Genomic DNA, 16,540 nt, shown 5'->3' with positions numbered 1-16,540 from the left:
GACCAGGGCATTTGTAAAGTCTATTAACCTGATTAAGCACAGCATTGGCATTTGGAGTCTTGGGCCTTAATGGCCATATGGCGGGCCTATTCATTCATTATCTGAGTCTTTCGTTAGGAATTTTTCTAGCCCCACTGGTGGTAACCATGGAATTACTATTGGTGGAAAAACCAGACTTCAGAAAGCATCTCATCACACTATTGGTACCATATGTCCTATGTTTAAAAAAAAAAAAAAAATGCTCGTCACTGCAACAGTATGAAAATAGATGGACCACGGTGTTTCCTGGAAACGAGTCCACCTCTCAGGAAGACAGGCACAGCCTTGAGCCCAGGAAACACGGAGAGCCCACCCACCTCACAGGCACCCTGCCTTTTCAGGGCAGCTCCAGGAGGATCCCAGTAACCTGATTATCCTTCAGGGGGCTTTGTTCAGAGACCTTTGTAAAACCTCCAAGACAAGGAAGGCTGTTGCTAGAGCATAACCTTTCTTCAGTTTACACGTACTTTACGTGCACTAATAGCATCTTACAGTATTATCATGGAGATTAAAAATGACTACTTGGGCTTCAATGAGATAATCAAGTATATATTATGAGTTAGACCAAACTATGGGCAAATTTGGAGCAGCACCTCCCAGTTTCCAAGCTGTGTATCCCTGGACAACTTACTTGATCTCTCTAGTTCTCTGTTTCCTCATCTGTAAATGGGTTGCTGTCAGAATTTAATGAGATAATGCAAGCCAAGCTCTTACTATAGTGAGCGCTCAATCAATAAAAATCTACTACTAAAATATTCAATACTACTGAAACAGAGGTCCCGGGCAGTCAGCCACACTCCCGCGATGGCCAGGGGTCCCCTCATGTTGTCCCCAGAGACTCACACTTGAAGTCATTCAACGGCAAACCTACAAATCACTCCTAGTCATGACCCTCCAGGTTTCCTCTTACAAAACTGAAGTTGCAAACATTGAACAGGCTAGCACGTTTGGAAAGGTGTCCTAGCTACCAATTTTTTGATAAATCTTCCTTTTGCTTTTTGGGTAAATAAACCTCCTTTTATTTGTCAGGTTACCGCCTGAGTGGGATATTTTTGCATTCATGTGGAGGCTGAGAGATTTTTATCCATGTCGTGTCAGTCAGGGTCTCAAAAAAGACTACAGCGTGCTTTTCTTTTGTTGAAGACACTTCTGCTGTGGTATTATTATTAGAATTCCGTGGAAACCAGACACTGTCCACATGGTGGGAACAAAAGCATGGAAGGAAACATGAGTCAAGGAAGACACGTGTCAGTAATTTACTAGGCTGGAATAATGATATCTGCCTGGGACTGGAAGGGCAGCCTCAACGCTGCTCCTTGAGGACCGCGCTCCCCTCACCCCACCCCAGCTTTGCCCACATCCTCCCCACTCACACTTGCAGGCAGGATTTATATTCTGCTTTGAGGTTATGCTCCAGCACCAGCTCTGCTATAACCTCTCCTTACATCCTTTCCCATTCCCAAGAGACTGGGGCCTTATGCTCCACGATCCCACAGGAATCCCATTGCCCTGCAAGGATTCTCATGGTATTATTGCTGGTTGACCTGTCTGTGTTCTGCCCTAAACCATGACGACCCTGAGGCCAGTGTTTCCTGCTGGAACTGCATGACATCTGGCACACACACACCAAACTGCTAAAAACTTTAACTCATAGAATTTATTTTATTCAATTATGTCCCTTCCTGTTCCAGAAAGGGCTGAAGATGACTAATACAAATAGATAAGATACAGAACGATGTGATAAGTTAGTAGTAGATGGTGCAGAGGTGAAAAAAATAGACAAAAATTACCTAGGAAGAAGGCTAACATCAAACTTTAAGCCGTCATGTCCTAAACAGGTGTTATTGTCAAAGGCTCACAACAGCTGCTTCTGGAATGCAGCAGGCGGATAGTTGGTTCCCAATGTGTGGTTCTTTGTGGCCATGTTTCCCCCAGGTTTTCACATGTGTTTAGTTTACACTATAGACTCATCCGGCTGGAAGAAGCAATTTAATCATTCTCCCTTCACATGTGAACTGTGGGAGATAGATGAGCATCTGTCCTGTTTTTAAATAGCCCTGGACAAAAGACCACTCTCTTCCTAGACAGTGATTCCAATGTTTTACAACCTCACAATTCTTCTTCATCTCTCAGGCAAATGTTGTCTGACAGAGATCTCCCCTCTTTCTCCAGGCTCTCCCACTTGATGGATGATGAGGAAGTTAACGGTATCACTAAATTTTTCCCAGTTTTTTCTCCGTCCCATCAAGTAATTCAAACGTCCTTAATCTTCTCTTACATTGGTGATAGGTAATAGACATGGATAAGAAAACCACAAGAATATTAGTAACAGTTTCAGTAACATTATAATTTTCTAATTATTGGTTGTAATCAAGGGCACCTAGTTATGGGCTATGCTGGGCATAGATTTTAATTGACCCTTGAAAAAGTAGGTCCAGTGAGTGAGCCAATGTGTGAGCCGCTGGAAACAATCTGATCACATTGTGTTCTGCTTGGTAGGAAGTGAGATTCCATGTGCTGGTTTGTTTCCTATTTGTCTCCAAGGATCCAACAATGATGTTTTGTTTACTTGTTTTGCTTTCCGACTTAAATAACTTGTAATTGTGGAAATGTTTTGAATTGATATGTTCTTCGATTATTTTTTTAAATCTTGGAATAGGCCTGTGTGTTCAATCTGTTTAGTATGCATTATAGTATATTAGCAAAAACAAAACCTTCCAGAAGGTTTTAGAATCTTAAAAGCAAAAAACATCACTTCTAGGGAAGGAACAAGTTGCTATGTATATCCTTCTTTTTTTTTTTTTTTTTGTTAATTTGAGGAACATAGGGAGACAAAAGATTCGGCTGTGTCAATTTCTGACAGAGTCATTAATAGCTTTTCTGTTTTGGAATATAAAGCTGTGAGTGCTGTCTCAGAAATGAAAAGAAAGTGGACAAAAGGTATATCTAGAATAGAGAAAGTGATTCTTAAAAATTGCCTCTACACTCAGAAATCAAAAACTGTGAGTGGAAAACACAGGCCCTGAAGGAAACTTCATTAAAGTATACAAGATGAGGTTATAGAAACTGGCATTACTTAGCAGGAGAAAGAGCATAAGAGTTTTTTGAGCTCATGGACAGATTTTATTTTGAGCAAGTAGCTGCCTGAAGCTTTCTTATCCTACACTCAGATCTTGTTATGCCAACAGGCGGGTAATGGAACTTAAAAAAATTATATAACTTGTCTCTTTCTACAGTGGATGTGAGAAAATTTACAAGAAAAGAAATGTACAAGGAAATAGAGAAATATAAACCAGACAGAAATCGGGAAGTAGCAATAAGAAAGAGGGTAATAATATTAGGAGCATTTACTCTATGTAAGGAACTTGGTACATTATCTCATTAAAACCCTATCAAGTGTCACTCTCCCCATGTTGGTGAGAAACCCAGCTCAGATGGTTAATAAACATTCCCAAGGTCACGCCTCTTGCAGCAGGAAATAGGGATTTGAGCCATTCTGTGTGATTATAAGTGGGTACTTTGACCACTCGTAAGCACTCTCTCCAAATTAAAACACGGGAAGATAAACTTGCAATAACTGAGACTCAGATTCTCCTCTGAGATTCTTGGCAGCCAAAAAGATAAAGGAAAATGTAATTCTCACGGTCAGAATATTGGAATTTTTTTCTCCCTCCAAGTTCTTAATAAGATGCTTCATTTTTAACTTTATGTAGGGGACACTACATGATGTGGTGAACAATATCTTAAAAGAATATCTTTTTCTAAAATCACAAACGGAGTGGCTGATTGCTTGGATAAGTCTTTGACAAAAGCTGAGGTCATAATACAAAGAGAGTTTATTAGGGGCTGAACGAATGGGTTCAGATACTGTTGCCTCTGATCACATTCAAAAGTCCCCTTGGCTTACTGCACCACTGATGCCCCAAATCTTCTGCTCTCAACTCTGTCTGTGCTCAATCCTGAGTCTCCCTCTCTGGCCTTGATGCTGATAAAATAAATTTTCACATATTGAGGTGTGGGGAAGTCATTCTGGCTTGTACACGAGTTAACTTGAATTTTATGCTAACCAGAACAGCCTGTTTGTGGCCTATCCAACATACATTGTACATCTGCTTTAATTATTAAGGAAAAAGGCACATTGACCAGAAGTAAGGAATGTCCATGTTAAAAATAAAGATTGAATGCCTCCCTTCCTGGATGCCAGAGCTGGTCCGCCTTCCATGATAAGACGCCCTTTTCAGGGGCCAAGTCCTTACTGACACGCTGTGTACGTGCTGATCTATTTTCCTGGAAACCTTGAAGGAATGTATCCCTGACTTGTTTGGTGTCCTTTGTTCTAACAAGACATAAAACTGTGCTGAAAACCATCTCTGGAGCAGTTCCTCAGCGTTGTCTGAGAGGCTGTCTTTTGGGCTATAGTCCTTGGTTTGGCTCATATAAAACTCTTCTCTATTCCTACTAGAGATTGTTTATTGATTATTTTCGTTGACAGTGCAAGTAAACCAGAGCCTGATGGACATGTTCTCTCTGCAACTGCCTTGTTAACTTACTTCTCATCAGTGTCCCTGCACTAAGACGCAGGCGCCAAGATAGCGTGGTCCCTGCCTAGTTCCTTTAGGTCTGCATTTCCAGCTAAAGTAGTGCAGGGCAAGGATGCAGTGAATGTTCAGTGAACGAATCAGTGAATGAATGAAGGAGTGGGCGTGTGTGGGATGCAGGCTGGAGTGTGCCCGCCTCCTCTGTCTCGGGGTCACCATGTGACGCTCTGTTCCCTGACCTCAGGAACCCATCTCAGTGCCTCTTTTGTCTCAAGCACATGACTCTGGTGCCCAGAATCCCCCGAGTTACCAGTTCCCGAATGACACTGGTCAGAAGGGAGAGTCGAGGACAAGATGAAATACCGCCCCTGGTCGGTCCCCTTCTCCATCTCACATCCTGAGATCTGAGTCCCGTCCGTACATTCCTATCTCTGCTGTTGTGAGTGAGACTGTGGGACAGAGGTGGGTGTGAGAGGCTGAGGTGGCCCTGACCCCAGCAGATGGCTGAGAACGTCTCAGGAGGAGAGTGGGAGGCGGCTACGACAGCATCACCTCTGTCCAACTCCTCAGCTCCTGGGCACCCGTCCCTGACACTGTGCCTCCAAACTGTGTTTTTAGCCTCAAAGCCATGTGTTGAAAGCTCTGTCTTTTATGCTGGCCATTGTGCACAAGAGTATCGCGGAGTTACATAAACTAAATTGTGTGGGCTCCTTTTCTTTGAAGGAGAAACAGAATCCCACACATTGCCGGCTGAAAGGGAACATTAGGCAGAGAAAAATTTAATAAGCAAAGCAAGCCAAGCCAGGGAATATCTTGCCTAGGAAGTCAGGATTTAAAAGACATGGGACTTGTTAAAATGACAGTCAACACATTATTTTAGGAACACATAAAGCCTTCTCACTGAGGACAAAGTCCCCCAATACGTCTATTAGAGTTGCTCAGCCCCAGCGCACTTCCCTTGGGCCCCACTTACGGGGAGGAAAGTCTTTGTTTGTGGGTCAGATGCCTTCTCTCTGCTCACACCTAAGAGCAGCTAAGAGGGGTGAGTGGGACACCCTGCCACGCTTTGTTGGGTGTGTGCCTTTCACCGCTATGGTCAAGTCTGGAATTTCTTGGTGAAGCTCTGGGTCACTCTGGAGGTTTATGCTTGGAGGTGTTCCAGAACCAAGTTGTCAAAATCTGGGCAGTTTGTATAGCCAGAACAGTGGGCAGGGGCTGGAGGTGAGGGGAGATAGGAAGGTGGGAGGTAGGGGGGCCTTCCCATGTTTTTTAGGAGAAAGCCCCGATCGCTAGCACCTCCTTCTGTTCTACGTTGAAAGGAAAGGTCCTTGAAAGTGGTATTCCTGTGTGTGTGTGTGTGTGTGTGTGTGTGTGTTTGTGAGAGACAGACAGACAGATGACAGACAGAGAATGAATGGGCACGCCCAGATATGAAAAAGCTCCTGTCTTTCCCTTTTCAATGTTAGAGAGGTCTGTTTCTTCCTCAGGAGGGTCCCATCCTGACAGATGTTGGTAAAGTTCCTTCTTTACCTATTGACACTTGCAGGAGAAAAGGAAATTTTTTCATCTCCCAGAACCACAGTGATGGTCAGGCCAGGTCAGGGCACCCAAGCTCTCAGGGACCCTGCTGAGCACTAGGGAGGCCCCTGGTGGGAGTGCAGGGGAGCAGGGCGTCTGCATGTCACCAGTGTCCTCCTCCTGGCATCCAGCACTGGGCAGCCATGACGGACATCCTGACCCCCAGCAGCTCCGCTCCCGGAACTCAGCGGGGTTCCAGGACACTGGGGTGATGGTGTCTCTCCCATACCCAGGACGCCTGCTTGGCGACAGTCCTGTCTCCCAAACCCAACCCAAAAAACAGAGTCACGCAGACTCCCAGCGTGAGTTGTGGGAGGTCCTGCCCAGCCCGGCTCCTGCCCACTAGCAGCAGAGGCCCCCGGAAGGGCAGCATGAACACGGACCACAGCAAGTGAGCAGTAGTCTCGAGGGAACCCAAGCCCACGGCCTGCCTCCCTCAGTGGGGACATCGGGCTTGTGGAGAACGTGAGGCACCGTGTGTTTCCCTCCTATTTTCACGATCTTCATCAGATTTGCCAGCTAATGGGTAATGAGGCCAGGCAATGAATACAGCTATAAGGACATTTCAGGAGGATTTCAAATGAGGGGCTAAGTTTGCATGCATATTGGACTTAATACTCAAAAGTAAGTGATTATCTGCTGTGGAGGTTCGGGGTGCTATATAGATGCTTTCTTTTAAATTCTTCCGCCCCCCTGGAAGGTTGGACCCAGCAGAGTTGGGTGGATTTTTCAGTAAACTCTTGGTTTTCTTCTCCCTTCTTTTATCCCGTTCAACAAGCAAATGTGTATTGAGTCATTAGTATGTAACAGATGCTGTGCTCAGCACTGAGTGTGGAGGAGTGACGAATTAAACAGTGCTCCTCTCCTCAAAGAGCTCTGTGCAGGAGGCGCACATCTAGGCAGTGCACTATGACACCATGACCAGGGCAGTGACGGGAGCGGCGGCAAGGTCCCGCGTGGGAGGGAGACAGATGCTGGGCAGGGCTTCCCAGGTGGTGGAACAGCGAAGTGGTATTTGGAAGGAGCAGTAGGAAGGTCGCCAGCCGGGCAAGGGCAGAGGGAGATCCAATTCAGGCAGAGGGAGATCCAATTCAGGCGGAGGGAGATCCAATTCAGGCAGAGGGAGATCCAATCCAAGCAGAAGGGACGCGGTGTGTAAAGGCACAGCTTTACAGAAAAGCATGGTGTGCTCCTGGATTGAGCAGAGCTTCTCCCAGCTGCCTGCCAAAGAATCAGGCAGCACAGCTGGAAGGGTGGGAGGCGGGTCTCCCACACCACACCAAGACAAAGGGCCTCCTCCCTTGGAGGATGGGGAGCCACAGGAGAGAGCTGATCTGGGAAACACTACAATTTGCTCACCTTAGAAGTATCACCCTGCAGCAATGAGGAAGAGAGCAAGAAGCCTGCTGTGTCTGGGGGAGCTTGTGCTAAAGCAACTCCGAAAGTCAAGTCCATGTGGAGGGAGAAGCTGCGCCAGTCAGATGGTCCCTTAAGTCTAAACCCTCAGTACCATCTGCAACCTAGGCACTAAGTCTCATTGTGAGAGGAGGAGAAGTAAAGGAACAACATACATCCTGGGTCCTTGAAAGGGTGTGTAAATAAAGGGCAATCTGAAGGCACAGTCATGGAGACCTCGGAGGTACCACACATGGCCTGTTTCTACTGGGATCTCACCGCCGTTGCCGTCATCCTGGAGTACGGCAGTGCCATGTACTGTGCAGCGCGTTCTAAGACAAATGGTACTTGTGCCTGATTTCACTGTCAGAAAACTTTGTATCACTTAGTAGCATGTACTCCAGAATACTCTGCTTCTCAGAACTAATTGGGAGAAGTATATTTCAGGATTTTTGCACTCTTCATTTGCAAAGCTTGCCCAACACATCAGTACAGAGTGAATTAGACCAACTTTCTGGAACATATTGTATTTGTAACCTTATCTTGCCATAGAATTCAGTACAAAGGCTATCCTTCCTGGTTATATAGCAAAGTAATGTTACCAGTGGTGACCAGAGCCAATTAACATGTATGTTAAGTTAAACACACATGAATACTTAGAATGTGATCTGTACCACACTGGGGATGAGGTTTTGGGCTGGCTTCTATCTAGTGCTAAGAAAGATGCATAAGCAATCATTTCAGCACAGGGTGACAAACCAACAAGTTTGGGAAGATACAAAGGATAGGGAGAGAACTACTCATTTTGTCTGATGAGGAAGGAAATTAAGACTTTAGGGAGAAGTGGAGAAGGTATATTTTAGGCAGAAGGAATATATGCAAAGGCATGAGAGTTATAAAGCCCATCCATGTGTGTTCAGGGGACAGGAAAAAGACCAGTGTGTCGGAGGCAGGATGCTTGGGGCAGGAGCAGTGGGAGGGATGAGGCTGGAGCAGAGACAAGACTGATTTAAAGGCCACGTATGCCAAAGTAAGGAGAGGGGCGTTTCTTCCGAGGAGAGTGAGCCCTTCTGAAGATAGGAGAAGATGTAGTAGTGGGCTCACCTACATTGTGTTTCCAAAAATGCTGTGAAAATGCTACTGAACAACTTTCTTCAGGAGCAACTTGGTGGAAGTTTCTGCCAAGCTAGTAGGGGAAGCTACTGGGAGGGTAGATGGATATTGCACAGCTGTCACTGCAGGAGTACGGGAGGTTCTCAGCACTTCCTTTTTCAGGTCACCTATCAGGACAAAGGAAGGCACCATCTCGGACTCCAGCTCTAACAAAGGTGCCAGGCGTTAGGACCACGGACCGTAAAGACCCGTTATCAGGACACAAAGGAACTGAACCACCAGCGGCACTTTGCTTCTCTTATCAACACGCCCAGGAAGAACACATCCAGATCTGCTATAAATTCGATACCTAAGACCACTTTTGGAAGACAACTTAGGGCAGAAATGAAGAGTAAAACATAAATAGCATTTGGCAATATAAATGAAATGCATCATGGTCTCTATTTCTGTTTCATATCCATCCCTCTGCCTCCCTTGAGAAGTGAAAAAGGCAGGTCATATCCTGGATAATACGTTCCTTCCCAACTTCCTTCCTTGTCATCCTTGCGGCCACTCCTGTGATATTTCTAGCCCACGTTACTCAATTCCAATTCTAGCTGTCACTCGTTCTCTTATCCACTGCACACTGCACCAACTCAGCACCCAGGCTAGAAGATGAGGACCAGCAGAGATGGTTTAAATCAAGGGTTATCTGTGGAAGAAGAAGGCGATAAGAGACAGCTGGTGCTATTAAAAAGGAATTCGGTGTATCTTCAGTAATTTAGGATGAAATGATTGGGACAGCTGAAATGACAGGGAGGAAAATCAACCCAGCGGAGAAAAGAAACTTAGCTACTGCCTTTTAAACATGCTCACATCACACTCGCTACTGAAATTCTTTTTTCTTTTTTTTTTTCGCTACTGAAATTCTCGAACAGCCTTCATAGAAAGTCCCTTCTGGCTTTTGTCATACCAATTAATCTTTTGGATTTTTCAGAACTAAAGAGAAGGGACAATCAATCGAGGCAGCTTGGAGCCTTTGAATTCATGGGCAAGAGCTGTAGTCTGCTGGGGATTTTAGAGAGTATTTTCAGTTTTACAGACTAGAGAAAAGGAATGATTTTCTCATAGTCATCTGTTTCGCTTGGATGCCTGGGACCATCACCTGAGCTTGTCTGTGATACAGAAAAGATGCAGCTGCCACAATGAATGACAAACGCCACTGCCTGTCCCACCAGATCCTGGGGGAATCTTTGCTCAATAGTATGGTATGGGTTTACGTAAAATTTAATACAAGTTAATTTGACTCTCTATAGCCATCACCAGAAGGCAAACTAGATGATTATCAACTGGCTAAGACAGTTTTCACTCTGAAGCTGATGCCTAGAAGTCGAGGGTCTCAATGATATGGTAATATATCCCAGGGCACTCACTGCCATTTCAATTACTTAAAAGACAAGCCTCCTACACCCGGACAAATAGAAACTCAGAAGTCTCCATGATCTAGATATCTTAGAATTTTTTTTCATTTGAGGCTGGAATTAATTATTCAGATAACATCTCTAATTTTCCATTTTCCCTTGCAGGCAGAAAACATCAGAGATGAAAGTTCTGTATCCTTCCAGGGATGTGGGAGCCGCAGACACAGTTCTCACTTCGTGGGGCGGCAGCGACAGAGAATCTGTCATCTGCCTGGGTTGCCATTCAAACTGCTCATTAAGCTTTCGTGCAAAGACCCAAGAGACAGCGGAATTAAAAGGAAAATGAGAAAATGAAGTAATTCAGGTTTCTGAAAGGCTGTTCAAGACGAAACATTAGTTCTGAGGAAGAAAGCACCACAGGTACATGGTAATGAGTCTTAAGCGTATCCCTTTCCAAGATGTTAGCTTTGTTCTTTGCAGGCAACAGGGGAAGATGACACACTCCATGTCAGCAGCTAATTATGACCCACCCATCAGAGGCCAGCATTTTACTCTCCATTAAAATTACTCCAAGGTCGTTAAAGCCACATGTCAGTGTGGCATTAAACTGCTAAGACTGCATTTCCCAGACAATCTTCATTTATTTATTCATTCAGTCAACAAATGAACGTGTCAAGCACTGGAAAATGAATCAGAGTATAAGCTATGGCTTATATCTGCCCTGGAAAGCCAGGTCACACTCGTATGAAAAACTAACAACGGCCCAGGGTATCCTCTGGAGTCTTATCTCCCCAACTGCCAAAGTAAGCGTTGCCAAGAAGAAACACAAATGCAGGGCTGGAGTAGGATGGGTCTTCCTGACAGGGAGAATGGTGCCTGCCCAAACATAATATAGAGGATCCAGGACACGTACTTTAAGTCCCACCCAATTTAGGTTTTTAAGGAAAATACTGCAATCACTGCTTTCTAGTGACTCTATTTTATATGTGTTTCAATGGGCATATTATCAACACACAGGAGAAGGATGCTTAGATCCAGACCCAATGTAGCTACCTCATGTAGCTAAGAAAATACTTCTCTGTCTTGGGATACCCATCGAAATCTGGGTCGCAATTGTCATTTTTACCTATAGGGCAGGAGGAGGCATGGGAAGGATCCTTGCTGGGACTGGTGACTAGAAAGCCTTGCAAACCATTTCGGTGAATGGCTCCTTCGGCGTATTAACTGAACTATCTCTCTTCTTGGCTGCCACATCAACACTATCCCTAGAGAACACTGGCCACACACAGTAAAGGGAGACTGATTCCACATAGCCTCTGTTTTACAGGATGCAAAAACCATCTGAAAGATGATCAAAAGCAGTCTCTATAATTAACCTTCCCATCTGCTGATTAGGAAGTGTCAGAAATAAACAAACAAAAGTAATTGTGGCATTTTGACAAGGACTTGAATACCAGGACTGAACTGCGCCCTTGCTTTGGTCGTATATAATTCAATTCTGTTTAACAATATCCACTGAATATCTAGTCTTTGCAAAGCTCTGGGCTAGCTGTTTAAGACATGATCCCTGGTCAATATAACTGAGGGGGAAAAAGCTGACTGTATGAGATGAACACAAAATTAAAAATAAAACAAATGGCCTGACTTCATAGAGATTCTAACTCAGCAGACGGGGGTGGAGCTCAGACAACTGTAATTTAACCATCCCCCAAAAGGGTCCAACACTGTCTCTCATGGGTGGTGGTCACAGAAAGCTGCAAAGAGGAGGTGGCCATTGGGATATTTTAACAACTGTGCATTAAGTGCCTTGAAGGCATGCATCAGACTTGGGGAGGCAGAGGATGGAGAAGGAGGCGGTTTCCAGCCAGAGGCAGAGATACAGAGGCTGCCAAGTGCACCCTGAAGGCTGCTCTTTAGAGGTGCCAGGAAGAACCCTGGAACAGCTCGTTTCTAAACGAATTCACCAGCCTTAGTTCACATCCGGGCTCATTTCTCAATCTAGAGGGGTCGAAAGGGCCATAAACCTGTCAAGTGAAAGTGACATGGAAAAGCTTGCTCCGGACCTGAGAGCACCAGCGGTGGACGAGAGCGGAGACTGTCCCTAGCACTTCTTTTAGCTGGAATCGCCCCACCTCAGATTCCAGCTGCGCCGCTGACCTCAGAGCTGAACATCTGGGTGTGTCTTGTAAGGGCCGCAGACCTTGCCTTCACCACTCGGCATGCACTGCCACAGCCTTTCCTGGGCGTCAAGAAAAGTCAAGCCATGTTCTGCAAATTCCAAGGACCTGAGGGACTCCAGAGTTGGGACTTTTGAGTATAAAAATGATACATGCTAAAATGTTGAAAAATACACAAAAATTATAAATTAAATTAAATTTAAATTAAAAAAAAAAATTCACAGCCCCATAACCATGCCACTCAGAGGCTACCAGAGTGGTCATCTACCAATATTTCCTTCCATTTCTCTTTATGCATTTTGTTAGATAACTGAGACCACACGTTTTTGTATTCTGCTTTTTTTTTTTAAACATCTTTATTGGAGTATAATTGCTTTACATTGTTGTGTTAGTTGCTGCTGTATAACAAAGTGAATCAGCTATGCATATACATATATCCCCATATCCCCTCCCTCTTGTGCCTCCCTCCCACCCTCCCTATCCCCACCCCTCTAGGTGGTCACAAAGCACCGAGTTGACCTCCCTATGCTACACGGTTGCCTCCTACTAGCTATCGATTTTACATTTGGTAGTGTCTATATGTCCATGCCACTCTCTCACTTCATCTCAGCTTACCCTTCCCCCTCCCTGTGTCCTCAAGTCCATTCTCTATGTCTGTGTCTTTATTCCTGTCCTACCCCTAGGTTCTTCAGAACCATTTTTTTTTTTAGATCCATATATATGTGTTAGCATACGGTATTTGTTTTACTCTTTCTGACTTACTTCACTCTGTATGACAGACTCTAGGTCCATCCACCTCACTACAAATAACTAACTCAATTTCATTTCTTTTTATGGCTAATATTCCATTGTATATATGTGCCACATCTTCTTTATCCATTCATCTGTCGATGGACACTTAGGTTGCTTCCATGTCCTGGCTATTGTAAATAGGGCTGCAATGAACATTGTGGTACAAGACTCTTTTTGAATTATGGTTTTCTCAGGGTATATGCCCAGTAGTGGTATTGCTGGGTCATATGGTAGCTCTATTTTTAGTTTTTAAGGAACCTCCATACCATTCTCCATAGTGACTGTATCAATTTACATTCCCACCAACAGTGCAAGAGGGTTCCCTTTTCTCCACACCCTCTCCAGTATTTGTTGTTTGTAGATTTTTGAGGATGGCCATTCTGACTGGTTTGAGGTGATACCTCATTGTACTTTTGATTTGCATTTCTCTAATGATTAATGATGTTGAGCATCCTTTCATGTGTTTGTTGGCAATCTGTATATCTTCTTTGGAAAAATATCTGTTGAGGTCTTCTGCCCATTTTTGGATTGGGTTGTTTGGTTTTTTGATATTGAGCTGCATGAGCTGCTTGTGTATTTTGGAGATTAATCCTTTGTCAGTTGCTTCATTTGCAAATATTTTTGCCATTCTGAGGGTTGTCTTTTCACCTTTTTTATGGTTTCCTTTGCTGTGCAAAAGCTTTTAAGTTTCATTAGGTGCATTTGTTTATTTTTGTTTTTATTTCCATTTCTCTAGGAGGTGGGTCAAAAAGGATCTTGCTGTGATTTATGTCATAGAGTGTTCTGCCTATGTTTTCCTCTAAGAGTTTGAGAGTGTCTGGCCTGACATTTAGGTCTTTAACCCATTTTGAGTTTATTTTTGTGTATGGTGTTAGGGAGTGTTCTAATTTCATTCTTCTACATGTAGCTGTCTAGCTTTCCCAGCACCACTTATTGAAGAGGGTGTCTTTCTCCATTGTATGTTCTTGCCTCCTTTGTCAAAGATAAGGAGACCATATGTGTGTGGGTTTACCTCTGGGCTTTCTATCCTGTTCCGTTGATCTATATTTCTGTTTTTGTGCCAGTACCATACTGTCTTGATTACTGGAGCTTTGTAGTATAGACTAAAGTCAGGGAGCCTGATTCCTCCAGCTCCGTTTTTCTTTCTCAAGATTGCTTTGGCTATTCGGGGTCTTTTGTGTTTCCATACAAATTGTGAAATTTTTTGTTCTAGTTTTGTGAAAAATGCCATTGGTAGTTTGATAGGGATTGCACTGAATCTGTAGATTGCTTTGGGTAGTAGAGTCATTTTCACAATGTTGATTCTTCCAATCCAAGAACATGGTATATCTCTCCATCTGTTTGTATCAGCTTTAATTTCTTTCATCAGTGTCTTATAGTTTTCTGCATACAGGTCTTTTGTCTCCTTAGGTAGGTTTAATCCTACGTATTTTATTCTTTTTGTTGCAGTGGTAAATGGGAGTGTTTCCTTAATTTCTCTTTCATATTTTTCATCATCAGTGTATAGGAATGCAAGAGATTTCTGTGCATTAATTTTGTATCCTGTTACTTTACCAAATTCATTGATTAGCTCTAGTAGTTTTCTGGTAGCATCTTTAGGATTCTCTATGTATAGTATCATGTCTTCTGCAAACAGTGACAGCTTTACTTTTCTTTTCCGATTTGGATTCCTTTTATTTCTTTTTCTTCTCTGATTGCTGTAGCTAAAACGTCCAAAACTATGTTGAATAATAGTGGTGAGAGTGGGCAACCTTGTCTTATTCCTGATCTTAGTGGAAATGGTTTCAGTTTTTCACCATTGAGAACGACGTTGGCTGTGGGTTTGTCATATGTGGCCTTTATTTTGTTGAGGTAAGTTCCCTCTATGCCTCGTTTCTGGAGGGTTTTTTATCATAAATGGGTGTTGAATTTTGTTGAAAGCTTTTTCTGCATCTGTTGAGATGATCATATGGTTTTTCCCCTTCAATTTGTTAATATGTTGTATCAAATTGGTTGATTTGCGTATATTGAAGAATGCTTGCATTCCTGGGATAAACCCCACTTGATCATGGTGTATGATCCTTCTAATGTGCTGCTGCATTCTGTTTCCCTGTATTTTGTTGAGGATTTTTGCATCTATGTTGATCAGGGATATTGGCCTGTAGTTTTCATTTTTTGTGACATCTTTGTCTGGTTTTGGTATCAGGGTGATGGTGACCTTGTAGAATGAGTTTGGGAGTGTTCCTCCTTCTGCTATATTTTGTAAGAGTTTGAGAAGGATAGGTGTTAGCTCTTCTCTAAATGTTTGATAGTAGTCGCCTGTGAAGCCATCTGGTCCTGGGCTTTTGTTTGTTGGAAGATTTTTAATCACAGTTTCAATTTCAGTGCTTGTGATTGGTCTGTTTATATTTTCCATTTCTTCCTGGTTCAGTCTCAGAAGGTTGTGCTTTCCTAAGAATTTGTCCATTTCTTCCAGGTTGTCCATTTTATTGGCATATAGTTGCTTGTAGTAATCTCTCATGATCCTTTGTATTTCTGCAGTGTCAGTTGTTACTTCTCCTTTCTCATTTCTAGTTCTGTTGATTTGAGTCTTCTCCCTTCTTTTCCTGATGAGTCTGGCTATGGTTTATCAATTTTGTTTATCTTCTCAAAGAACCAGCTTTTAGTTTTGTTGATCTTTGCTATTGTTTCTTTCATTTCTTTTTCATTTATTTCTGATCTGATCTTTATGATTTCTTTCCTTCTGCGAACTTTGGGGTTTTGTTGTTCTTCTTTCTCTAATTGCTTTAGGTGTAAGGTTAGGTTGTTTGAGATTTTTCTTCTTTCTTGAGGTAGGAATTGTATTGCTATAAACTTCCCTCTTAGAACTGCTTTTGCTGCTTCCCATAGGTTTTGGGCCATTGTGTTTTCATTGTCATTTGTTTCTAGGTATTTTTTGATTTCCTCTTTGATTTCTTCAGTGATCTCTTGGTTGTTTAGTAGCATATTGTTTAGCCTACATATGTTTGTATTTTTTACAGTTTTTTTCCTGTAATTGATATCTAGTCTCATAGCGTTGTGGTTGGAAAAGATACTTGATACAATTTCAATTGTCTTAAATTTACCGAGGCTTGATTTGTGACACAAGATATGATCTATCCTGGAGCATGTTCCATGAGCACTTGAGAAAAAAGTGTATTCTGTTGTTTTTGGATGGAATGTCCTATAAATATCAATTAAGTCCATCTTGTTTAATGTGTCATTTAAAGCTTGTGTTTCCTTATTTATTTTCATTTTGGATGATATGTCCATTGGTGAACGTGGGGTGTTAAAGTCCCCTACTATGACTGTGTTACTGTCGACTTCCCGTTTTATTGTGGTTAGCACATGCCTTATGTATTGAGGTGCTCCTATGTTGGGGCATAAATATTTACAATTGTTATATCTTCTTCTTGGATTGATCCCTTGATCATTATGTAGTGTCCTTCTTTGTCTCTTGTAATAGTCTTTATTTTAAAGTTTATTTTTTCTGGCATTAGAATTGCTACTC

General features: G+C 43.0%; 1 protein-coding gene across 1 annotated transcript in view; it reads right to left on the bottom strand.

Annotated features, from left to right (window-relative positions):
* The window catches only part of HECW1 (HECT, C2 and WW domain containing E3 ubiquitin protein ligase 1), a 312,853-nt gene that overhangs the window by 249,212 nt on the left and 47,101 nt on the right, over window positions 1–16,540 (bottom strand).

The sequence above is a fragment of the Balaenoptera musculus genome, chromosome 9 (genome assembly GCF_009873245.2).
Source record: "Balaenoptera musculus isolate JJ_BM4_2016_0621 chromosome 9, mBalMus1.pri.v3, whole genome shotgun sequence".
NCBI lineage: Eukaryota > Metazoa > Chordata > Mammalia > Artiodactyla > Balaenopteridae > Balaenoptera > Balaenoptera musculus.
This window is presented reverse-complemented; position numbering and strand designations above follow the sequence as displayed.